A 27,693-nucleotide genomic window follows, 5' to 3' on the forward strand; every position below is an offset into this window, starting at 1 on the left:
TTAATTTATACATTTGTATTTAATTTGTGTTTGCACCAACTTGTGGCTTAGATTTGTATAAGTAGGGGTTGTGGGGAAGTATAACCAGAAAAAGGACTAAAATTGAAAATCAATAGGAGAATGGGTATTTTTCAAACATCTCATTCTTGTCCGGCTTCACCAAAAGCACAATATTTGGATGAGGTAGAAGAGATGGTGATTCTTTTGACTCTAGAATAGTCCAATGTCAAATAATCATCTACTCTAGATGATACTTTCCTATCTAAACTAGACACTAGTGTAGACTCATTTTCTATGGCTTTTGTACCTAATATCCCCATTTGAAAGGTAAACATTGCAATAGTGCCTATTTCTTTTGCAGCTCCTACTCTCATGGCAGAGAAGTGCAAAAATTTGATTTTTTTTAAAGACTATCAGTTTCCTACTCTCGAGGGACAAGATTCCCAACTTGATACCTCAGCCACTAGGTTTGAGATGTTCATAGTAGGGCCATCTTGAAGAGTATATATGAAACCATCTATGTAGACAAAGGCATGTGTAACAACAATGAAAATAAAATTAGGATCTTTTTTTGCAATTACAACCATTCTAGTCTCCACCAAGGAAGATCTCATGCTACCAACATGGTTGAGCAATGTTACTATGAAGAGGAGAAAGATAGAACTTTCACCAAATGAATTTTTTCATAAATCAAAGCTTCCAGTAAAGAATGGGAAGACTATCTCGCAAAATTTTTTTGATTTCGAGAAAGTTAAGTGTGTTGGAATCGCAACATTCTTGATAAACATGCAACTTGATGAACTTCATATTTTGGATTACAACTTCAAGAAAATTGAACTTAGTAAACTAATGAAAGGTGTTCTCTTTAATACCACAAACACATAGCAAAAATAGAGAAACAACAAAAATTTGTATAGAATTAAAGTTTTTAGAAATAATACATACAAACCCACATCGGCATTTTCCTTGCAATATTTTCTAACCCAAAGCCACCAATAACCACCTAGAACTAGCCTAGACAACCCTAGTAGCCTTCTTTAAAAAGGAAATTTTCTACCACTCAAGAAGGTTCTAGAAATTTAGCCCTAACCCTTGAGGCCATCTGATCCTAAATCATTTTGGTTTTCACATTTTATTATATTGGATTCGGCCCAAATAATTTCATATAGCCCAACTTCTATAGAATATAACTTTTTAACCATAGCTTTGATTGCCTATTATAACCACTTTTATGAAATAAAACTTAAACTACAATGCCTAGACTGGATAAGCACCATCAACAAGGATTTGACCTTGTTTCAGAGCCTCTAAGGCCTTCAAATTTAAGTTCTATAATGACCCTTATGGGATCTCATAATGACTATGCTTTTATTCTTAGATATTAGTTGTAAGAGAATTTAGTTTAATTTATAAGGAAAAATGTTTCAACATCTACAATAGTTATATGGTTGATAGTCTTTGAACCAGACACTAGTTTATAACTTGTGTAAACTATCACATTGTTTGCATTTTGTTACCTCTATGACTCTTCAAATAGAGCAATGTCTATTTGATGTGCAATGGCTGGATCTTATTAATTCATTTTCAGAAAAAATATAGTTGTTAGTGCATAGATATCATTAGAGGAAGTATATCTTTCAGATATTTTAATCAACCAAGAGATATCAATAAGTAAGAATAGGGGAACAATTGTAAGGAAGAACATAAGAAATTGAAATCAATAAATAAGATAGAAATGATGATTAAAGAGACATAGGAACCCAATTGCATATCTAGCATTTTTATACTTTTGGGTTCATATGTATTATTTCTGAAAATTTTAATTCTATACTTTTGGAGATAATAAACCTTTTTTTTGTTCTTGCAAAAAGTTGTTGTTTCTCTATTTTTTCTATGTATTTTTGGTATTATGGGGAGCACATTTCATTAGTTTAATAAGTTCAATTTTCCTAAAGTTGTAATCTAAAATATGAAGTTCATCAGGTCACTTGTGTATCAAGAATTCTGCGATTTCAACACACTTAACTTTGTGAAAATCAAAATGAATTTGCGAGGTAGTCTTCCCATTCTTTACTGGAAGCTTTGATTTATAAAAAAGATCATTTGGTGAAAGTTATATCTTTCTCCTCTTCACAGCAACATTTATTAGTGATGTTGGTAGCATGAGATCTTCCTCGGTGGAGACTAGAATGGTTGCAATTGTAGACAAAGATCCTGATTTTATTTCCATTGTTGCTACACATGGCTTTATCTACATAGATGGTGATCTGATTTCTAGGATCTAGGACTGTTACAGAGAATGCTAACCAATTACATAAAGTTAATTTTAAATCTTTAATAAAGAAAAATTAATGTAATTGCGAATAAGAAAACACAGAATGAGATGATAGAAAGAGAGATAGAGACACAACACATTTGATTTCAAAGTTCATCTGAGAAGAACTACGTCTTCGGGTCTAGCTCCAATAGGGGGACCGATCCAATTAACTCCAATAAATCAATACAAGTGATTTGTGACAATTTCCTTCAAGCACACGCATCAAAATTCCTCTATGTGTAGGAAAAATCACTAAGTCTCCACATATACAAACTCTCTCTCACCATTTGCATAATTTCTCCCTTCATTTGCCATGCTTTCAAAAGGCCCCTAACCCCTCTTTTTATACCAAACAATCTCTAATAATAGGGCAAATTATATTTAGACCCTTACAACAGTCCCTCCTCGGAATGAGACTCATTTCCATTTTATAAATTTGTTCTTATTTACTAGTTGCCCTTATTTAGACAAGGGGAAATTGGGCTTTGATACACCTTAAATAAAATCTGCACTAATAATATCACAACCCACTCACGTGGTGTAGTGGCAATGAAGATTTTGAAAAAATGAAAAATGGAGGGAGGTTGGTGGTTCCAATCGCTACGCCGCCCTTTACACCAAACTGAGGTTGGTTATTGTTTAAAAATAACATTGCGTTGTTTATGATTGAAAATAGTCGATGGTGTAATGGCCATCGGCTCTGTTTTGATACCTGGTGGTCATGGGGTCGACCCCCACTGCTCACTTGTCAATGTTAAAATTGAATGATGCCACGTAGATATAATTCCAACAAAGCCGAAGGTGCCACATGGCTTCCTACCATAGGCGTGGCACCTAATTTTTTTATTAATTAATGCCACGTTGGTGACATGTGTCAGCTCCATAATTTGCCACATCACCATCATCAATCCTTTTGGTCAACCACCTTTGACTGCACATAACTTTTGCATATGGAGTCCAATTTCGACAAAACGAACATTTTTGAAAAGCTCTCGACAAGACCTTTGATTTGGTGCCAACTTCGACCAATTGTGGAGAGTTTGGAATTTTTCCTTTTTGATGACCTCTACCCAAGGTTTGACCCAACTTTGACTGGCCATATCTCTAGCGTATGAACTCCTTTTTTGCCCATTCAAATTGCGTTGGGTGCAAAATTTTGAAGACTTTAAAATGATGTTGATTGTTAGAGTTTTGGAGATAGTTCAATTTTTGGTGAAAATATCCCCTGTATCAAGCCTCCCCACTGAGAAGCTTTTGGACCACCGAAAGTTTGGTTTACTCAAAAAATAGGTGAGGGTATTTCTCCCTCACTTTAACAATCTCCATCCATCTTGCTTTGCTTGGATGCATCCCCTTCAATCCCACTTAGAGGTATTCAACTAGTCCTCTTCGTGAAGTTCTGACATTCCTCTCAAGGATGACATCTTCTATCAATTCTGTCATATACTCTGGTGAAAGATGATCAACTGATGGGACCTAAACACTGATGTCTTCATCTAAGATCATTGGAGGCTCATACAACTTCTGTTTCTCAACATTGATAGCTAAGTAAATTTGCATGTATGGAGGAAGATTAAGGCAAAAGGCATTGGTACCAATCTTTTCCAAGATTTCAAAAGGACCATACCTGATAGGCTTGAGCTTCCTTCCTTCACCTTGCATTCTTTCCTTAATTATATGTAACCAAACTCTATCACCAACTTGGAACAGATGATCAATGCGATGCTTATCATGGCGAGCCTTGTATTTTGCTTGGCTCTGCTCCAACTGTGCTTCTACTGCCTGATGGATTGCTTGGACCTTCTAGATGAACTTAAAAGCCCTTTTTGCGTCATGGCATCCATCAATGATATCGTCCTTTTGAAAAGAAAAATCCATTGGTGTTTTTGGAAAATAATCAAAGAAAGTCTCAAAAGGAGACCTCTTTGTAGAAGAGTGTGCTACATGGTTGTAAACATGTTGCACATAGTGAAGACTTTCATCCCACAACTTAGGATGCTTGTTGTAGTAACCTCTAAGAAAATGAACCATTGTCTTGTTCACTACCTCTGTCTGTCTGTCTGTCTATGGATGGAATGTTGTACTCTTCTTCAGCTTGGTATCCATGAGTCTCCACAAAGATGACTAATATTCCCCTAAGAATTGAGAATCTCGATCCGATACAATGGAAGTGGGTAACCCAAAATGAGCCCATACATTTTGAAAGTACAAATGAGCAGTCATATCAGCAGTGACTTGCTTTTTACAAGGCATTAAAATACACATTTTATTGAACTAGTCTACTTTTACATACAAATAATCATGACCCTTCCTAGACATAGGTAAACCCCCCCAAAAAGTCCATAGACACACTTTCCCATGGATGGGATGGTACAGGTAATGGTGTACAAACCTAATTTCCTATTACTTGGCTTACTGGTTGCACACATTACACATCCTTTTATATACTTGGTGACAGTTTCCTACATATGAGGCCAGTAACAATATTTTTGCAATTGAGCTAATGTATTACTTACCCCAAAATGCCCTGCAATCAAAGAGGTGTGTGCTTCATGGATTACATGTGCTTGTTCATCTTTAGGAATGCATAGTTTGCCCAAGTGGTACAAAAAATTATCCTGCACATAGTAATCTTTCTCTTCCACATGTTTACCCTGGATTAAAGCTGCATAGATACCCTTAAAGTCCTCATCATTAGCATATTATTCCTGAAAATTTTCATGAACCATAGAACTATTCTGAAGGATTATTAAAGCATTCTTAACAGGAGGCCTAGAGAGCATATCTGCTACTTTGTTATGGGAACCCTTTTTCTACTTAATTACCAAATGAAACTGTTGTAGAAAACCCATCCAACTAAAATGCCTACTCTGTTGCAACTTAGATTGTGAGTGCAAATATTGTAGTGGCTGGTGATCAGTGTGGATTATAGTTTCATTTCCCATTAAGTAGTGCTTCCATTTTTTAACACTCTGAACTAAAGCATAAAGTTCCTAATCATAAGTAGGATAGTTACTTACTACTCCTAAAAAAGTCTCAGAGTGGTAGCAGACTAGTTTACCTCCTTGCATGAGTACAGCTCCCCTAGAAAACCCGCTTGTATCTGTCTCAATCTCAAATGGTTGATGTAAATCTAGTAAAGCCAAAACTAGTGTGGTGCTCATCTTTTCCTTCAAAGTATCAAAAGCCTTCTATTCTGGACCTCTCCACTGAAAAGTTGCCTTGGTACTGGTTAATGCATGCAACGAAGATGCAATATAAGAGAAGTTTGCAATGAACTTTCTCCAGTACTGAACTACACCTAAAAAGCTTCTGACTTTTGTAACTGTACTTGGCTTAGGCCATTTTACAATACATTCAACCTTCGCAGGGTCTACTTTCAATTGACCATTTCCTATGACATAGCCTAAGTACACTAAGGATGTCTTTGCAAATTCGCATTTTGACATCTTTACATAGAGTTTTTCTTTTCTCAATACATCAAGAACTTTCTTTACATGAATTACATGATCATCCCCAGACTTACTAAATACAAGAATATCATCTAGATAGATAATGACAAAATCATCAATGAAAGGAAGAAAGACATCATTCATGACTCTCATGAATGTAGTTGGTGCATTACAAAGCCCGAATGGCATAACCAACCACTCATAAAGTCCCTGTTTTGTCTGAAAAGTAGTTTTCCAAATAGGGACTCCCAAGTACAAGACCAAAAATATCTAAAGGGACTACATCAGCTTCTATCTCATCTACAAAGTTTGTAGTGATAGCAAATCTTAACTTACATTGCTTGGTTATCTGTAATTGCGCATCATTGCAAACCCATCCAAGAGGATATGGCTTTGGATGAGGTGTTGTAGTCAGATTGAGCTTCTTAACAATTTCCTCAGATATCAAATTAACTTGAGAACCCGTATCAAATAATGTATCAACCTTATTTTTCTTGATGACAACTCGAATGTGAAATAATGCATTCCTTTTGTTATCATTCTTAGGAGAAGAATCTTCACTTGTACTTGCACTTATGCTAGAAGAACTGGTAACTGATGATAGAGAAATACCTTTTCCTTTACCTTGGATCCTAGTAGCAACAATCTTTGTTTCATCTCCAAAGTCAAATCCAAGATCCTGTTGAGCTACAGAATCAATCTTTTGTTTGCCTTTATTTCCACCAAATCGCTTCGGCCTCTTTTTAGGATGCAGCTTCTAGCACTTAGAATCATCATGCCCTTCTTTCTTGCAATGTGAGCATGTGGGTTTCTCACCCTCTTTCTTTACTATAGCTTTCTTTTTACCCTTTCCTTTTCCTTTGGACTTTTCCTCAGACTTAGATGACTTTTTGTCAGACTTATCAATGAAGGTACCCTTACCTCTTGACTCTAAATGTGTTGCCTGGACACATACTTCATCCAAATTACAAGGATTCAAGACGAGAATAGACTGCCTTAGGTAAGAATGAAGACCACCTATATACTTGAGTAAAGTCTCTTGGGTATACAATGGGACATTTAACAAAATAGCCCTTTTACGAAACTCATGGGTGTACTCTTGTATAGTTTGACCTTTCCCTTGCCTAAAATGTTGCCAGCTCCTCATTAGTTGCTGCATATGGCCTAGGGGGTAGAATTGCTTCTTTAAAACACTAACAAATTCTGACCAAGATATATTTAACTTAGCATGTTTTGAAGTTTCATGTTGGGTCCTACTCTCCCACCAAGTTAGAGCTACACCACCTAACCAAAGAGTGGCTAACTGAATTCTATCAACATCATCTACAAGGTTTTAGACTCTACAGTAGACTTCTACTTGCTAAATCCAGTCATCTAATTTCTCAACATTTAACTCCCCACAATATTTTGGCAAGTCAAATTTTACATCCAACTTAATTTGAGGCTTATGTCCACCTTTAAAAATATTAGAAGACTCAGAATGTGTAGAAGAAGGAGAAGAAGGGGGAGAAGGAGAAGTGGGAGGAGATGGAGGCTCACGATCAGGATCATCATCAACGCCTTTCTTTTTCCCTTTGTCATCACGAGCTACATGCCTTCGCATCTTTTCTTCTCTTTCTTGTAACAAGATTTCTACCATTGACTACAAATTCTGGAGAGTCTTCTAGATATTTTGATCTTCTGAACCTCATCCACCACCTTTATCTTCCATCTAGAATGGTGGATTAGCTCTTCATTTTCCTATCTCAGGATTATATTCTTCAAAATCACCTTCGCCTTAATTCAACCTAGATCTTGTTAACATTCAAATCTACAATACTAGTCAAACAAAGCTCTGATACCAAGTTTGATCTAATTTCTAGGATCTAGGACTATTACAGAGAATGCTAACCAATTACATAAAGTTAATTTTGAAGCTTTAATAAAGAAAAATTAACATAATTGCAAATAAGAAAACACAGAATGAGATGATAGAAAGAGAGATAGAGAAACAACACATTTGATTTCGAAGTTCATCTGGGAACGACTACGTCTCCGAGTCCAGCTCCAATAGGGGGACCGATCCGATTAACTCCAATAAATCAATACAAGTGATTTGTGACAATTTCCTTCAAGCACACGCAACAAAATTCCTCTATGTGCAAGAAAAATCACTAAGTCTCCACATAGACAAACTCTCTCTCACCATTTGCATAATTTCACCCATCATTTTCCATGCCTTCAAAAGGCCCCTAACCCCTCTTTTTATACCAAACAATGTCTAATAATAGGGCAAAGTATATTTAGACCCTTACAACAGTCCCTCCTCGGAATGAGACTCATTTCCATTTTATAAATTTGTCCTTATTCACTAGTTGCCCTTATTTAGACAAGGGGAAATTGGGCTTTGATACACCTTAAATAAAATCTACGCTAATAATATCACAAGCCACTCATGTGGCATAGTGGCAATGAAGATTTTGAAAAAATGCAAAATGGACGGAGGTCGGTGGTTCCAATCACTACGCCGCCCTTTACACCAAACTGAGGTCAGTTATTGTTTATAAATAACATTGCGCTGTTTATGAATGAAAACAGTCAGTGGTGTAATGGCCACCGGCTCTGTTTTGATGCCCAGTGGTCACGGGGTCAATCCCCACTACTCACTTGTCAATGTTAAAATTGAATGACGCCACGTAGATATAATTTCAACAAACCCGAAGGTGCCGTGTGGCTTCCTGCCATATGTGTGGCACCTAAATTTTTTATTAATTAATGCCATGTTGGTGACACGTGTCACCTCCGTATTCTTCCACATCACCATCATCAATCCTTTTGGTTAACCACCTTTGACTGCACATAACTTTTTCATACGGAGTCCAATTTCGATGAAATGAATGTTTTTCAAAAGCTCTCAACGAGACCTTTGATTTGGAGCCAACTTTGACCAATTGTGGAGAGTTTGAATTTTTTCCTTTTTGATGACCTCTGCCCAAGGTTTGACCCAACTTTGACTGGCCATATCTCGAGCGTATGAACTCCTTTTTTGCCCATTCAAATTGTATTGGGTGCAAATTTTTGAAGACTTTAAAATGATGTTGATTGTTAGAGTTATGGAGATACTTCAATTTTTGGTGAAAATATCCCCCAGATCAGATGGTGTCATAGATACTCTTTAAGATGGCTCTACCATGAACATCTCAAACCTAGTGGGTGAGGTATCAAGTTGGGAACCTTGCCCCTCAAGAGTAGGAAACTAAGAGAAAATCTCAAAAAACAAATTCAAATTTTTACACTTCTCTACCGTGAGAATAGGAGCTACAAAAGAAATAGGCACTACTACAATGTTTATCTATTAAATGGGGATAGTAGGTACAAAAGCTATAGAAAATGAGTCTACGCTAGCGTCTAGTGTAGACATGGAAGTATCATCTAGACTAGATGATTATTTGACATTGGACTATTCTAGAGTCAAAAGAATCACTAGCTCTTCTTCCTCATCCAAATATTGTATCCTTGGTGAAGCCGAACAAGAATGACATATTTGAAAAATACCCTTTATCCTATTGATTTTCAATTTTAGTCCTTTTTCTAGTTTTTTGGGAAGTAGAAAAATTCAAACATTTGTATCCTTTACTTCTATAGGAGTATCCTAGGAATATGCCTTCATCATCTTTGACATCAAATTAACGTTTCCTAGATTCTTTCAATATATAAATTTGTTGTCAAATACTTTCAAGTAACTTACGTTATGTTTGAAGTCATAGCATAGTTCATAAGGAGTTTGATTTGAGACTTTCTTTAGATATATTCTACTCAAGGTATGCATTGCAGTACTGATTACTTCCTTCTAGTATCTTATTGCAACATTCTTTACTATCATTAGTGTTCTTGCACAATCCATAATGGATATGTTCCTTCTTTTAGCTATACCATTCTATTGAGGTGTACCAAGGGAAAACTCCTATCTCTTAATTCTTTTTTCAATGCAAAATTCATTGAACTCATTGGAAATGAATTCACCAGCTCTATCCAATCTCAAAAAATTTAGCTTCTTTCCATTTTCTTTTTCTACTCTTGTGAGATACCACTTGAATTTTTGAAAAGCTTCATTTTTTTTCTTTCAAATACATTACAGTAATCATTCTAGAATAGTCATCAACAAAAATAATGAAAAACTTATCTCCACTATAAATCTTTATTCCAATTGGTCCACATAAGTCTGTATGAACAAACTCTAAGACTTCTTCAAAATGATAGTTCTTCCTTTTGAAACTAGTCTTTCCCATCTTACCAATTTGATTATTTTTGCATAGACCCATATTAGGTTTCCTCAAGCTAGGAATACCTCTTACTCTTTAGTTTTTTCTTATTTTAACCAAGTTTTCAAAGTTCACATGACATAATCTTTCAAGCAATAACCAACTTTCTTTTACTTGAGCAATAAAACATGATCTTTCATTGAGATCTAGATAGAATAGATTACCCTTTGTTTGTTTGCCAGATCCAACCAGATTTTATTTACCATCCATAAGTTTTGCCTTCCCATTCATTAATTCTACCTTGGATCCAATGTTAATCAACTATTACACACTCAGTAGATTGTGCTTTAGTTCTTCAACCCAATAAGCATTGTCACATCTAAGTTCATTGGTTAATTAGATGCATCCTTTTCCTTTTATGCAAAGAGGTTCATTGTTTCCAAATCTCACGCTACCACTATCATAATGTTCCATGTGCTCAAACATTGTTTTGTCTATAGTCATATGATGTGAGCAGCCACTATAAATAATCCATATATATAATTTTTGCATACACGAGACATAAGTACCATTTTATCTACCTCATCATCAAATTCATCTTTTATAGCAATATATACCATTTCATCTTCACTGTTATTAGAATCTTTAGCCATAAAACAAGATTTCTTACCTTTTTCCTTGTAGTCCTTGTAGTTTTTGAATTCCTTCTTGCCTTTGTACACATTTCTTTTCAATTTATCCTTGTTTTCTCCATTTGGGCAGCTTGCAGCAAGTTGACCAACTTCTTGACAAGAAAAAAAGATTAGAGGAATCTTGCCTTTGTACTTTCCTCTTACTTTGGAATATTTCCTTGCAAGTAGGGCTTCAACAACTACAAAATCACTGCTTGAACTTTCTTCTTCTTCTTTACTTCTTGAGTGATTAGCCTTTGATTGCTTACTGCTTTTCTCAAGTGAGAAATTAGCTTTAAATGTAGACTCAATACTTTTGGAGCTAGGAACATACTTATGATGGTTATCCAACTCAAAAGTTGTCAATCTTCCAACTAGAGCATCCAAAGTTATTTTGCTATTTGAATCACATCTCATCTCTTGAATAGCAAACACTCTCATTGCATATATAGGAAGAAGGGTTTTGAGTACCTTGCTTACAATTATTTTGTCATCAATTTTGCCTCCAGATGCTTTGATTGCACTCAAACTTGCCTTGATTCTTTCAATATAATTTGCAATGTTTTCATCTTCTCTCATCTTCATCTAATCAAATTGTTCTTTGGGACTTTTGGATTTGGCTCTTCTTACATTGTCATCTCCTCCATAGATGGCTTTCAGTTTGATCCATATATCATAAGCTTTAGTAGAACTTTTGACTTCATCAAATTTAGCATATTTAAGAGCATAAGCAATGCCAATCATCATGATGTTATGATTTTTCTTTTCAGCAATATATTCAACTAATAATGTTCTAGTAGGAGTATTGTATTCATTATCAAGATACTTATAACCTAAATCACTAATAGTTTCTAGATGCAACCTAATAAGTCATTTCCATTTAGTGAAGTTGTCTCAGTTTAACATGGGAATCTCTCTTTTGTAAGACATCTTGATCTTTAGCTTAGGTCCTTAAAACCTTCTCTACAAGCACCAAAAGCTTTAATACCAATTTTTGGAAATATAAGAGAAATAATTGAAAGGGGAGGGGTGATTCAATTACCAAAAAAATAAATCCCAAATCCCTTAGATGTCAGTGCAAAAAAAATTTCTGATGAAAACTGAACTCTATTGATGCTTGGCAAACACATAGAAAAATGTTGTAAATTGGTAAACACTGAAATAGCTTGGAAAATCCTTAACATGAAAATAATAAGATATTATCTATGAAAACTAATACTTTAACTTAGTTGCAAACACATAAGAGAAAAAACATGAACACATTTGACTCCAAAATTTAAAGTGGAAACCTAATTTGGGAAAAACCACCAATTGCAACTAGTTACTAATTTTCACTCTTTTGAAGTGAGCCCTATTAGGAGTGGCCTTGTTAGAGGTCTTTTGACAATTTAATATAAATTCTACCTTGTTAGAGGATTTACAAATATCTATTAAGCCAACTTTGATAAGAGATTTAGATAACTACTACAATGATTAGAGAGTAACAATGAGATGATCTAATTTTTGATGCAACTGAATTTTTGATTATAGATCTCAATTCTAGCTTGTATACTTGATACTTCTTGATCAAATGTATCTTTTTAGCTCCACAAGGATATTTTTCTTATCCTTCTAATTTGCTTCCTCTTAGCATCGTTAAATCTTCAATTATATTCCACTGTGTTTTCTTTCCTAATCCTCAACTTGACCTTATGTTTATATCATACATAATGCCAAGTCAGCTAGAACACAACTTAAAATAATCAATATTCATCTCCTTAGTTATCTAGAACCAACAAAAAATTTAATTTAACTCAATATGCCAAAACAAGAAAATCCTTTGTTAGCCGACCTTGCTCAATAAACACTAACTCAAAGTAATTTTTCTATCTTAACCAAAGAACTTAGTTAACACTGCATATTAACAAAGTTCCTTTGGTAATCAAATGAGCTTGGTTAACACTAGTTCCATCCAACATTTGATTCATTAATTGAGTGAGCTCAGTTAATACTCAACTTTTACAAACTTTCCTTTACCACTCGAGTGAACTTGGTAGACACTGTCTTTTGAACTAGGCAAACTTTGGAATGCTCAAAAGACACAAAAAACTATCTTCAATTCACAAGTGAGATTGGCATACACTAGCTAGAAATGATATGGTATTTTGTGTAACATTAAAGACAATGCACAATTAGTCAATTATTTCAATAGTAACAACCTTAATACAACATAATTTAATTATAATATTTAAAATCAAGCTACTCAAGAGCACTTATAGTGAATTGATGAACTTTGTCTTTGGATTTCCAATAATTTGTAGAGGGTAAGTATTAAGTTATATTATTGCAACAATCATAAAATGGTCACATGTAAAATAGTCAGAATTATCATATTATCCTCTACATGGTTCCAAGACATAACCATGATAATAATGTTAGATTTTCATTCTCACAGACTCATATAAATCTAATATAAAGGATATAATAAAAAATTCATATTTAAATAAGTATATATGAGGAAGGGTCTTACATCCCTCCCCACTTCTCCCCCCCCCCCCCCCCCCCCAACTAGCCTTTGACTTCCTCCTAGAAGCCACACAACTAAAACATTTGTCCCATGCTAGACCTTGTCTAGATTTATACAAAATAATACTCCTATAAAAAGAATGATTAATAATTCACATACATACTTAGGGATGATAACATAATTACCTAATTATCCTTACTAAAAGTGAGTTCAACCCATACTCCAATATGGGTATGTTTCCTAGGGTCGAACACTTTCTAAAAGATACATGTCACATATATATAACATTATAAATTGGTATAAATATACTTTTAGAGTCTCTCATAATAATAACAATACCATAAGGTCTTCCAATCTCCATATACTCACTCATCGGGGTAATAGTTGTACAAGAACCCCTCAATTAAGCTTTCCTTATAATGCAATGTGGATCTTTATAAGAGGTTAAAACACTTTTCATTTAGAGTTTCCACTATGTACTGATTCCTTGATAGGACACTAAATAAGTCCATCGCTACACATGCACCTTTTCATCTAAAAGTCCATAAGGTTAACTTGTAACCTTAACTAATTTATATTAGGGTGTAACCCATTACTCATATTAGTTAATGGATATTCACTAGTCCTAATGTAGTAGTTTTAGGAGAGGGTGGCACATGAATACCTTAACTAAGAACCCCACACCCTAATGTTATACCTTCACTTGATTGTTAAGAATCACTTTGGTAGGCCTATCATATGTCACTTTCCCAACAAAATTCACAAGAAGGTGATTCAAAACTTAAATTCAAAATCAAAGATGAAATATTCAACACAAAAGTATGAAACAAAAGAAATAAAAAGAGGCCACAATAGTAAAATTTTAGTCAAGAAATAAACACATGTACTAGAAGAAAAATAGAATCATCATTAATAAATTTGGCTAAAAATGCCTAATATATTGTAGGGATCATTAATTGAAATTATATGGTGTTCTAAAGACTATTTTGCTCAAATTTTGATTGATCTAACATACTAACTACATAGCTCTCTTTATCGACCTTGCCCTACGGTTAAGGTTTACTATACAAAGGGGTGTGTCTAGAATAGATGTCACTCAATAGTGCTAATATGAGGATAATCAAAATGAGTTTCCTTCCACCCTTTTTTTGTTATAGGGGTCTCCTTTCAAAGAATCGAAACATGTGGGGACATTACTAATAATAGAGTTTTACTTTGAGTTGTAGCTATAATACTAAGTCCCTTATCCTCAATTCACTATAATAAAATACTTGGGCATCTACATACAACCTATCTTAGGTAAAATTAATCAAAATACACCAATTGAAGTTGTATTATCAATCTCACCAAATTTGGTATGATCAGGTACACACACACACACACACACATCAATGTCTTGTATTATTTTATAGTTTATAAAAATTCTAATTATCATTAGAGAATGCACTGAATGACACTATTCTTATGAATAACCAATATTTCATGTCTCCTAGTCATAAATGACTTATGAATTCATTTGTAGGTTGTAGGTTTACAGCTAAGTTATTATTAGGATGTTCCTAACTAACTTGCTTGTTAAATTACCTTCATGAATTATTAACATATTGTTTGAGGGTATGTACAAGATCATGGTCAACTAAACTATGTTCTTAAGTGGCAATAAAAAATTACCAAATCAAGTTTATGTCAACTTGACATGCAATTTTCTACTTGTTCTAAACTTTATATTAAAAAGTTGAGAGAAAATAATCTCTATGAAACTGAATTTAGTTTCTAAAATACTAGGCCTTATCTAATAAAAATTAAAAAAATTATTGGTAAAATATTTTAATTGTAATGCAATAGTAAAAATATATCAAGACAAAAATAAGTAGACGTATGTCTAACCACCTTAACCAAACTAAAATGATAAATACTTTTAAATAATATTCTAGATTAAAAAAAGTAGACTAATGCTTGGATGTGACACATATTTTTGGGCATTTTTATTCTAAATAAATAAATAATTATTAATTTTCTACTTTTATAGTTTTGGAATAAAAAACTCTCATGTCTAACCACCTTAACTAATTCAAAACTTTCGAAAAAAAATTTTTTCTTTTTTTTTTCTTTTATGTTTGAAGAAGCATAGAATGTGATGCATCTTTTGGATTTCAAATATATGGTACCATTTGAAAGTTATAGATATTTTTCAACCAATGTATCAATGAACACTTTATTCATGACTACATTAGAAAATAAGTAATAATTACTTACTAATTCGTAATTTGACAAATCTTACATTTATCGAAATCTAAGAACATTCTTAAGAAACCATCTCCATTTCATCAAATTTTGGTGAAAAAAATTGTCAGCTACATTTTTGAAGTAAAAAAATACAAGAATAGGCCAAAAATACATTTCTAGGGTGTCTTTAAGGTTTGTTTGGTTCCTAGAAGATGACAGGAATTGGCTTTTTCAAAATCTAGATTTGAAATATTTTGTGTTTGTTTCAAAATTGGCAAAATGGAATTAGTATATAGGACTTCCAATTTTTCCTCGAAACCAGGTTTTCCAACTTCCTACTAGCAAGTAAGAATTGAAAATCAAAACCTAGTTATGTTTTTTAAGGAGTGTAAAAACAGTAGATCGGACTACTTTTTGAAATTTTCCTTCAACTCCAAGCTTACGCATAAAAATGTGTCTTCACATGCATCTTCCAAGTTAAAATAATAGTTCAAGTAAAATCCCAAAAATTGGAATGAAGAATTGTAAAACCTTGATTTGGCTAAACCAAGATTTGTAGATATCTTAGATTCTTAAATTTCATGAACCAAGTAGACCCTAAAGTTAACCATATAGGGTGGGTAACAAAAAATATAGTAGGCCTTATAAAGGCATTCATTGTTTTCGTTTAGTATCAGGATGGGTGGGAAAAGGTTGGAATAGATTTTAGAACTACATATTTTTTAAATTGCTACTTTTTGGCACACCATGATCCCGCACATACCATCAAGGTTCCCGATATTTACTTGCAAATTAAAATTGAATTCTTGTTTTCTTTCTGAAGAGTACTAAAATAATACATTTTAATTTGTAATAGGTCAGAGTTATCCCAATAGCTTGATAACAATGTATACCTTTAATGTGTTACATTACTATTTGCTCACCATTTTATTTTATCTATACCATATTTTAGTCCTAAGGAATAAAATTAAATTACAAAGATTACAATTTTCTATTTATTTATGTTCTAATGTCTAAATCAATATTAGTCTACTTGATCACTTCCATACTTGATATGAACTATGATACTTCCATGAGTGATATGGTCAAGCATAATCTGACTTCCACTAATGACGATGAGAAACACTTTCTCTTTGATTTCTAGGTTATTTCCTCATTTCTAGTCATATGATTGAAATATGTTTTAGGGTTCATAACCAAGTTTTCCCCAAGGTGATAATGTTCAATATAATTTTTGAATACTTTATGAGATCATAAATTACCTTAATACAAACCCAATATTCTTCTATGTAATCATTTGTTTCAAGCCATTAAAATTGAGTTATCTAATATGGTTGACCAATTACAATCATTAATACCAATTCCATTTTTTACTTAGGTTTACTTATCAGTGTCATAGTTTAGAAATATACATTATGTTCTTAAAAATCTGAAATGAGAAATCCTTGCTTTGTATAGTAACATTTGAAATTCCATGCTTAATCAGGGACCCATTGTGGCCCAAGTGTTATGAAACCCTACTCTAAGAGAAAAATTTCGTGCCCAAAATTTGGTGCAAAAACACACATACAAAACACATGATTAGCACCTACTAAATTGAATATATTACAAAAAGTTGAAGAATGGTTGAAGTGAGTATCAATTGTGTTTCATAATGATACAGAGTCAATATCTCAAATTTACTGCACCATTATAGAACGTTAGTTTCTAGTGCTATAGGAACATTTAGTTAGGATTACATAATTTAGTTTGATAAAACTCTAGTTAAAGTATGACATCATATTTGACGAAGCATTAGGGTTTCATAGTTTTTTAGAGTTGAATCAATATGTTTGACTAATTACATAAGACACATTAGGTTCAAATTAAAAAGTTACAGTACCAAGTTGCAAAATGCATTTAGGGTTTCCAAGTTCTTAAGTTGACTATGATGATATCCCTTATTACATATAGCTACTAGTTCAATTCTTAGGAGACACTAATTCTACATTTAAAGGTGAATCTATCATAATATACTAATACTTAATTCTAGATACTATCATAACATTTTTAGTACTGATTAAGAAACATTAAATATTTTCTAATAAACTAACGATGGCCTCCATCTCATCTTCCAATCATAACCTAACTCATCCTAAATTACATTATCTAGTCAACTTGACTTATACCACTTTTGAACATTACATAAACATTTACAACCCCAATGAGACACTCGAACCAAGACATTAATAAATATTTAAAATTATAATTAATTAAATCTTTAAATTGAATAATATGATGTTCAAATATATATATATATATATATATATATATATATATATATATATATATATATATATATATATATATATATATATATATATATATATATATATATATATATATATATATATTCCCCCCAATCCTTTTAACTTATATTACTACTCTTTTATATGTTATTGTCAAAAACCCATGAAGAGACTTAATTTAAATATAACATCACAATAAACCTAATTTTTATTTTCACTAACTCATTTATCAATATGAAATATGTGACACACAATTTTTTTTCTAATATCAAGGGATATCCAGCTTATTATAATAACACTAGTACCAACTAACCAATACTAATCCGAGTCTATATTCTAACCACACATTTCTAACATACATGGGTAAAAGCACAAACCTGTGTCACCCTTTTGTAAAGGAAAATACTAACAAAATTATAACTATTCACCTTCAATGACATAAAATTGGTGTAATTATTTTAAATTTGAAAATGAAATAAACTAAAAAAATGTGTAGAAATGGATTAATTTTAGGATTATTATTTTTAATAATTATTTGGAACAAGAATTGATTTATGTTCCTAATTTTTATAGGTAATTTTTAGCTACCAAAAAAATGTTAAAAATTAGGTGTCTAGTTCCCTTTGATCTCAGAAATAAACTATATCAAAATAAATTAGGTAATTTTTAGCTACAAAACTATATGGAAATAAACTTATTTCCCTTTGATCTTAGAAAATGTTACACATAACATATATATCTAGAACAATAAAAAATAAAAATCAGCTTTAGACCTATATTTCCTCTTTTATAATGATTCAAATTTCAATACACCTAAAATCGATAGTTTTCATCTCCCACCATATTTTTCAAAACAAATCTATTCTAACTCGGAGAAATTATACATTCTATAAGAGGACTCTCTCCTCTAGAACATCATATAATTTTTAATTATTTTTATATGATTTAATATATTTTTCTTTCTCAAACTCGACAATTTTTTAAGTGTTAAAATACATGCTTGTAGAATTTTTGAATTACAATGTGTTATATATAATTAAAACACTATATACTCTACATGTGAATATTCTTGACTTTAAATCTACAAAATGGTGTTTATATGTTATTAAAAAATTATCTTAAAAAATATTAAGAGTTATTGAAATGCCACTTTTCTAAAATAATTTTATTTCTTTAGTAATTGGATATAAACTAGTATAAAACATGCATTTTATGGACATTTCCAATTGGAAAAGTGTAAGACCATATAGCTAGAATGAATTTATCTAGATCATATGTTTGAACCAAATTGATTTTTAGATAGATATACTCAGATTCAATCATTCTAATATGTTAGCTTAAAAGGTGACACAACTTTGTACTTTTACCCACTTATAAATGCCAAAATTACAATACTAAACTCAATTAAATTAACTCACTGTCATAATTATTAAATTAATTGGGAAAATTATTTTATACTAACAATCAATACCTATATTACTAACTAGATAGTAAATAACTCTAAATAACTAACCTACAAACCAACTTGCATCCCCATCCTATTGACCCACATAAAACAACATATAACAACAACTCATGCTTATTGCTATAATATTAACATAAAATAAATTTCAATACATTTTTATAGATAAGATTGAATATTATTGAAATTGCATAAATTATTACTATCCTAATCTGAAATACCTTTATACTAACCTATATTACTAATTCCTAAACATCTACTAACATTTATTAGCGATCCTAACTATCCTACTCACTACCTACCCACTCCTAACCACTAGACAAGTTCAATCCTCCATATGATGGGCACATCTTTCAAATATGGCATACCTATGAGGGAATGAGATGTCCTCTACATGTATCAACATACTAGGAAATGAGGGAGCGTGCGAGGCAAGGAGGAGCACCCTTTTATAAAAATGTGGTATTGGAAATGGTACATGAAGGTGTAAGTTTGCATTTAAGTATCTTTTTTTTTTATGACCTTGCTCCATCTTGTGAAGACCTGCATCCACCTTTTTAGGAAGGGGAATTTGAGTGCAGGTGGGAACCATGCATATCTTATCCCCCTCTTCTTAAATGCTTTCATCTATACATGACTTTCTAAAAGTCTTCCCCCTCCACTTGCAAAAGTGATGATGGGGTATTTCATATTTACTTCAATGATGTTCCCTAATTTTTGAATTAGTTTTATATTGTCTTGAAAGATTATTAATAAACTCTTTTATATTGAAGGAGGGAATCTATTAGGAAATATTCTCTTTTGAAAGTCTATAGGATGAATTTAATTATTTTCCATACATTTCCCCAAGAGCTAATATGATCTCCCAAAAAAGTATGGGTTTTTCACAATTCTTGTTTTCTTAGATTGCTATCAACTTTTGATGTAATGAATTTTATTTCCTCTAAGTTGGATCATGTATGGAAATAATAAATAAGATAATACTATCACCTATAAATTATGCTCCTAATTTTTTATACGGGCTTACTAAACTAATACTATATCCATTAAATCTATTAAATCAAAAAGATTGAATACTATGAAATTTATCATATCCAAATGTAGGTTAATCCAAGGACTATGCTCTTGATTAAATTTTCATTTGATCCCATAGTTAAAATTCACATACATACTTGAAATCAAATTATTTCATTCTTTCATCATTTATACAAGTTACAAGGGGATGATTTCTTTTCATTATAATCTAAATCAACATTTAAACAACCATGTCTTTTATTTTCATTTAAAGACAAGAATTACAATGGAAGAACTATTGAAACATTATAATAACTAAATGATACTTTTATCATATAAGGAGGTATCATTTTCTATTAATGAATATGTAAATACAACCTTGATTACTTCCATACATTGCAATGGAACTGCCTTATTTCCTTCAATACAAACTTGCAACAATGCAACAAGGAGCTAAATAACAATGGAGAGTTTTCCAACAAATGACTCAAGGAAAACTACCATGGCTCCATGAAAAGATGAGATTGCTCCATCATGAGAACCTATCTAGACAATCTATAAAACAAAAAGAATAACCATGGAGAGATCACCTCCCATCCTAGGCCCATAAAAGCCACCCATCAAGCTAAGAGAAGTAGTAACTGGCCGGGTGACATTCACATTCCAAACATAATGACATAAGTCAACATATAATTCCCATCCAAGGTATGCACAAAAGGTTTCATAATGATCCTATGACTAGGGAGAAGGTAATTTTTTTATAGGTAAGAGATGTCAATCAAGAACAAAAATCCCATGCCTCTTCCAAGGCTACCAAATCACATATACTTCCATTTCTTTCTTTCCTTATTTCTCCAAAAAAAGCTTAGTTTTGCAAAGATAAGAAAGGGCCTATATCACCTTGCTTCCTCCCTCTACTCATCATGAGAAGAGTCTTTACACTGACCTAGAGTCAAACTATGCCCTTCTCCCATACATGGCCTATTCTTCCCTACCCAAGGGTGAGTAATGCCAGCACACCCTTCATAGTTTTTCCAACAAAAAAAAGAGAATAAAAATGAAACAATGCAAGTAAAAGACCACAATACTCATTCCTCACATTATACAAACACACACATACTACAATATGTAAGAATTTTATATATACAAGCAATAAACAAAAGGGCATAACAATGGAAATGGAGGGCCTACCTTCACAAAGGTTATGACAATGAATTTTGAGATGAGTTAAATCCTCTCCTTCCTTCAATTCCAAACTTGAATTCTCTAATTGTAGAGAATGGGTGAACACCTTCAAACTCTTAAAGGGGACTCTAAATAGCCTCAAAACTTATCTACCCAAAATAATAATAATTCCAAAACTTGTCTCTAAGCATCTTATGGTCATCCCACTTGCCCCTATCATAAAGGAAACCTTTTGAAAGAGTTAAAACTTGAGTAATCTCAAGGATATGATCCATTTTCATAACAAAGAGAAATTGAGATATTTTCAGGGTCATAAGTATTGCTAGAAAGTTCTAGAAAGGTGGAAAAGGTTCCTAACCCATACACATACCACTTGGGCACTTGAATTACATTAAATTTGGCTTTTAGATTCAATTTATGACCTATACAAGTGTCTTGAAATATTTGGTCTTGAAAAATCTAAAGGATGTAACCTTTCTACTAAAATCTAATAAAGGGAAACTAATTTAGGTTACTAACTAAATTAGTCTTAGATTGATGGGTTACCTTGCTAACCCTAATCAACATTTCAGTATAGTTATGCATATAATGAGTGTCAAGTGACACCATAAGATTTACTTTTACATAACATTCGACATTTGAAAAAATATAGAGTGATACACACACATTCATATTATGATACAAAATAAACACCTGACAATTAGGCTTGAATCACTTTATTGGATTCAACCTTAGTCTTACAATTTCCACATAGGGTCAATTACCAACTCTTTGATTAATTCCATGGTTAATTATCCTACACACTCAATTCAAATATCAGTAGTTCAAAAATATCACAGTCATATATTTAAACCAAATTTACATAATCACATTGATCAAAATATTAAAAATTTCATTTAAATAACCTTTCTTATTTCTACACACATATTTAATCATCACTAATCTCATAATTGAATCATCATAACAGATTTATCAGTTTGAATTAAAATATTTTTATTAATCATCATAGTGCATATGCATAACCAAAATATCATAAACATCATCAATATAGCATACTAAATTATCTAAATGCATATATCGTAATCATCAATGTACAATAATTAACGTCATCATCATAAGGGGAAACACCTCATATCATCATTAGTACAAATCAATGTTTAAATAGTCAAACAATTTAGCATGTCTCAAATCATAGGGTATCAAAACATGAACATATAACCTCTTGTTCAAGATACCCTAACAAACTTAATACATCATAATATAATTATAATATTAAAAATCAAGCTACTTAAGAGGACTTCTAGTGACTTGATAAATTTTATTTTTGGATTTCCAATGACTCATAGATGGTAAGTATTAAGTTATATTATTGCAACAATCATCAAATCATTATACATAAGATAGTTAGAATTATCATAATGTCCTCCACATGGTTCCAAGACATGAACATGAAAATAATGTCACATTGTCCTGCTCATAGATCCATTCAAATCTTCTATAAATGATTTAATAGAGAAATTCATATTTAAATAAGTACAATTGAGGAGGGGTCTTACATGATATACATGACTTTACAATTATATATTGGTGAAACATGAACATGAAAAAATAGAAACATTATTTTATATTTGAAACTAAAATTATTAATTTAAGTAATAGTTAAAGGGATAGAAAATATGAGGAGAAATGAGAGGAAAGGGGAAGGGTACATAATGAGTAAAATGAATAATGGAAAGAAAAAAATATAGATATAGAGGTAAAAATCTTAATAGAGATAAAATTAGATAGGATAACATACATAGAGAGAAGAGTGTGTAGATATGTGAATCACAATCAAATATTATAGTTAGATATAGTTACACAGAGTTAAATGGGAAGAAAGATAAAGAGAAAAAATCATAAATATAGAAGATGATAGATGGATGGATAGATAGATAGACACACAAGTATATAAACAAAGAAGATCAGATAGAAATAGAGAAAATGGGCCTACTATTACTTTTTATAAGAAATAACCTAATTATATTTTTAATATTAAAATATATGGAGTTTACAAATCCTTAAATACTTGTATTGATGTTGAAGCCTAATTCACATGCTAGAAAGGGAAGGAATTAAAAATTATCATCAACTTTCTACATCAATCATACAAAAATGTCATTTAACATATATAACGCTATCAAGATAACCCTTGCACATCAAAGCATCAAAGTATTAGTCCTTTTCAGACATGAAACTAGATGGATTATTTTTGTTGATGTGACCACCAATTCTGAAATGAATTGTAAGTATACTAAGGGTGTGGTCCCATGAGGGGGGCTATAGGATCTATTTTTTATGGAGTGGGTGGTCACATGAGACCAAAAAAAGGTTTTGCTATAGGATTAATAAGATTCTTCTCCTAAATAATAGTAGCTCCTACTTTTTAGAGTGTTAATTTGAGCGAGAGGAAAAGGTGGGGGGATAGAAATTGCTCCACCACTTACGCTTTTCTTTTGCCACTTTTCAATCTTATACTAGTTTCTATTTCATTATCAATATTTTTCTTTTAAAATTATTTATTTATTTATTTAGTAAGTGAATGAAACATGTTATATAAAAATAAATAATGAGCCCACCTACTTCCATAAATTATGGGGCTTAAACTTTTCAAGATTAACTTCACAACAAAATTCATGGGACCTTCCGCTTTAAAATAATCTTAAAAAATTTCTAGGCCACTCACTATTTTTTTTTAGGAAGCTCCCCTCCATGGGAGCGTGCACCCTAAGGTGTTGGCTAATCTTAGACAAAATGTCCCAAAGACAAAAAAATGTTAGACATGATTCTTTTTCAGATTCATGAAAACACAACCAAATTTTCTCAAAAAATTTATTGTTTTTGATCACAAAATATACGTATCATATAAATGTTAAAAATTTCAAAAAAAATAATTGTATTTTTAAAAAAAAAAATTTAGTCAATGATGCAATTTGTAGGAAGGATAGCCACAACTGCACCCTAATAAGACTAATACTAACTCCTTTCCAAGAACCACAAATCCAGAACGAAAGTAAGATTACAAATTCTTCCAAGTACAATAGTGAGACTAATACTAACTCCTTTCGACGAACCACAAAACCAAAACCAGAATAAGACTACGAATTCTTCCAAGTACAATAATGGACTGATGGTACCTCCTTCCAGACAACCATGACATGAAATCGGATGGATTATTCTGCTCATATGAATATCAACTTTAAGACCAATACAATTTCTTGGAAGCACATCAATAAGATTAATACTAGCTCTTTTCGAACAACTTTAGTATATATTATGAACATCAACACGAAACCACCATACAAATTCTTGAAAGCAAGGTAATGAGATTAGTGCTAATTCCTTTATAACAACCATAAAACCGGATAATTTCAAATTGAAGTGCAATCAATCAACAATGACCAACTCGCTACCTCTGAGCGAAGGAAAAGTGGAGGAGTCCAGCCCTGAAAACTGGTCTTCTCTGGAGCCCCATTTACCACCATCAACTGGCTGCAGTAAAATGAAATTACTTGGGTTTAAGTTGGGTCGTCTGGCATTGCACGCAAACGTGACAACAAATTCACAGATTTCTCACACAAAATAATCACGGAAGAACAATGGGACACTGATCTCTCTCTATTGCATTCCTAGAAACCAAATTGAGGCCGAAAACACACAGAGAGCCCAAAACCATAAAAAAGTTAGAGACTAGACACAGGCCACCATAATTATCTAATTCCCAAGTAGCAGAGTGCAGGAGGCAGCAGCTAATGCTTATAAATAAAAGGTGTTAGGGAAATAGGTGCATTCTCCACTCAATTTGATTTAATAAAAATAAATGAAAATTAGTTTGAGACGTTAGATTATAATCGATGTTTCTCGTTTTATTGAATAAGAGAATAATTTTGTTGTATATAATTCATCCATTTATTTATAATAAGAATTTTCCATTATATTTATATAAATTTTCATTTTGCAGATAAGAAAATCTAAAGATTCATAACAAATTCTTTACAAAATAGAAAACATTTGATGCTTAAAACAATATTACAAACAGAAAGAGCTCCGAGAGGGAGGAATAGAGATATTACATAGCTACATAGCTATATAGCTTATTCATTCATCTGATCATTGCGTGCTCAAGATGATTATTCCTCTCTAAATACTTAGCAGGGATACATGAACACCAGTCAGGTACGCCCATCCGTTCGCACAACGAAAGGAGATGCATCAGGAGGATGTGAATATGTATCTGGACCTCCGATTGGTACTTCAATTAATACAAGACTTCCTGAATAAGGAGATTGCGCAGGACTCCCTTCACTCTTATAGCGAGATCCTCTTGGGGCCATTTCCAACAGTTTACGTGGTACATCAATTATAAAAGCTTCTGAATAAGCCATTTCACTCATTAGCAGTGTTGTCAAATTGAAAACGATCACCTGCATAAAGCACCTCATCGCTCTCCTTCAATCAATGCAAGGAAAAAATGATAAGGCGATACACAACATGGCTGCCTCTTATACCCATCAAGGAGACTCCATCTCTACTATTTCCATTTCCCATCTGGTCAAACAAGAAGATTTTAAGGTATTAGTAATTTGCCATGGGTGGGTGTTTGAATTCAATGATTCTCAAGTTTTGTCCACACAAATGTAAACCCTACATTCTAGAAATCTTTGCTATGATGCCAAAGATTCTACTCCATTTATCGTCAATGGTCTTCATCCGTTGCGTAACGCATATAGTCAAGCATGTTATTTTTATGCTAGTCAAGATGACTGTAGTTCGAAGGGATCCTCCTAGAAATGGCTTGTTGCCTTCTCCTTAGTTCAAATTGAAATTAAACTCTACTTGTCATTATTGTCTTGAATAAAATAAGCCTCTTTAAAATATTCTAGAAGAGTAAAAGATGTTTCTATTAGATTAGTAAGGGAGGGTTTTGAATTATTAGAGTTATTTGTTCATGAATAAGTTGCAAAACTTGCAATCAGAAATATATGCTATATTTTAAGGGAACAAGTCATAATTGAATAATTATTCAATCATCAAAGAGAATCATTTGAAGAAGAATTTGATATTAAGGGTAATTTTTAAATGAATTTGATAATTACAAATAAACGGAGACAATTAAGAGAAAGCTAAATCAAAAGTAGAAAACTATTATTAATTGAAAGACATAAAGATCAACGATATTATTATTAGTTTACTCTATAAAAGAGAGGGCCTTAGTTTAGTTTAAATGAATAAAACTAGTATACATATCTTAAATAAATCCATCTAAAGAAATGTTGATAGATATCCACTATAAAATAATTATAATTTAATTTGCTACATCTAAAATTATTTATATTTCATTTATCTCTATTTATTTAATTTTTACTAATTTAGTTTTTTAATTTTAATTTCTTCAAAAATGGATGATTTATATCTACAAATATTATAATTTAAACGGATATTTTATGTTCCATTTATTAAATTATTTTTTAAAGTATATTCTATTTATAATAAGATTTAAAATTGTGACATGTAGATGGTTGTCAAATTTATCCTAGAATAATAAATGTTATATGTCTATCGGCATTAATAATTATAAACTTTATTGAAAAGATAACTAAATAATATTCAAACTAGTATAATATGATCTATTACATATCTATCATTAAAAATAGAAAATCTGTTAATTACTATGTCTAAACAAAATTAACTTATTTCATAGATATTGATGGGTGGCATTATAGTGATTGCAAGAAAAGGAGACAAATAGCAGCATGTTTTCAATTTGTTAAATGATACTATGGTTATAGGCCACGTTTGGATCATCTTGGGTACAATTTGGTTGTAAAGGTTGAAAATATAAATATTTCTTATTATCATTCTATAGTCAAGTAGTAACAACTTTATATATATATATATATAAAGCATAAAATTAAAAGACATGTTAAGTAAAGTAATGGAACAATCTATATATTTGGACATTATAAGGAATATAATTTAGCTATTATAATTAGAGCATGTCATTTGGTCACTATTGTCATCACTTGGTAGTCTAAAATGAAGGCCTACTCTTAGGGATTCTTGGTGATTTTTTCTTTATTATGTCTTTTTAGATTGCACATGTTGTCTTATTTATAAATGTTCTCATGTTATGTTGTGCTTAATCATCCTGAAAAATATCATAAAAGTGTAATTTGTGAACTTGTGAAATGCATAATGGAATAAATGTCAATTTCTGTGATTCGATCTACATTGGCATTTTAAGACAATCATCATCAAGATAGACATTAGTAATATAGATATATGTTTACAT

General features: G+C 31.9%; 1 pseudogene; it reads right to left on the minus strand.

The window, feature by feature from the left end:
* The window catches only part of LOC149576841 (putative LRR receptor-like serine/threonine-protein kinase At1g67720), a 37,416-nt pseudogene extending 12,530 nt beyond the window's left edge, over positions 1-24,886 (minus strand).
* Between the last annotated feature and the right edge of the window lie 2,807 nt (positions 24,887-27,693).

The sequence above is a fragment of the Cupressus sempervirens genome, chromosome 1, assembly GCF_028749045.1.
Source record: "Cupressus sempervirens isolate cs-2001-9-10 chromosome 1, ASM2874904v1, whole genome shotgun sequence".
In the NCBI taxonomy this organism is placed as follows: domain Eukaryota; kingdom Viridiplantae; phylum Streptophyta; class Pinopsida; order Cupressales; family Cupressaceae; genus Cupressus; species Cupressus sempervirens.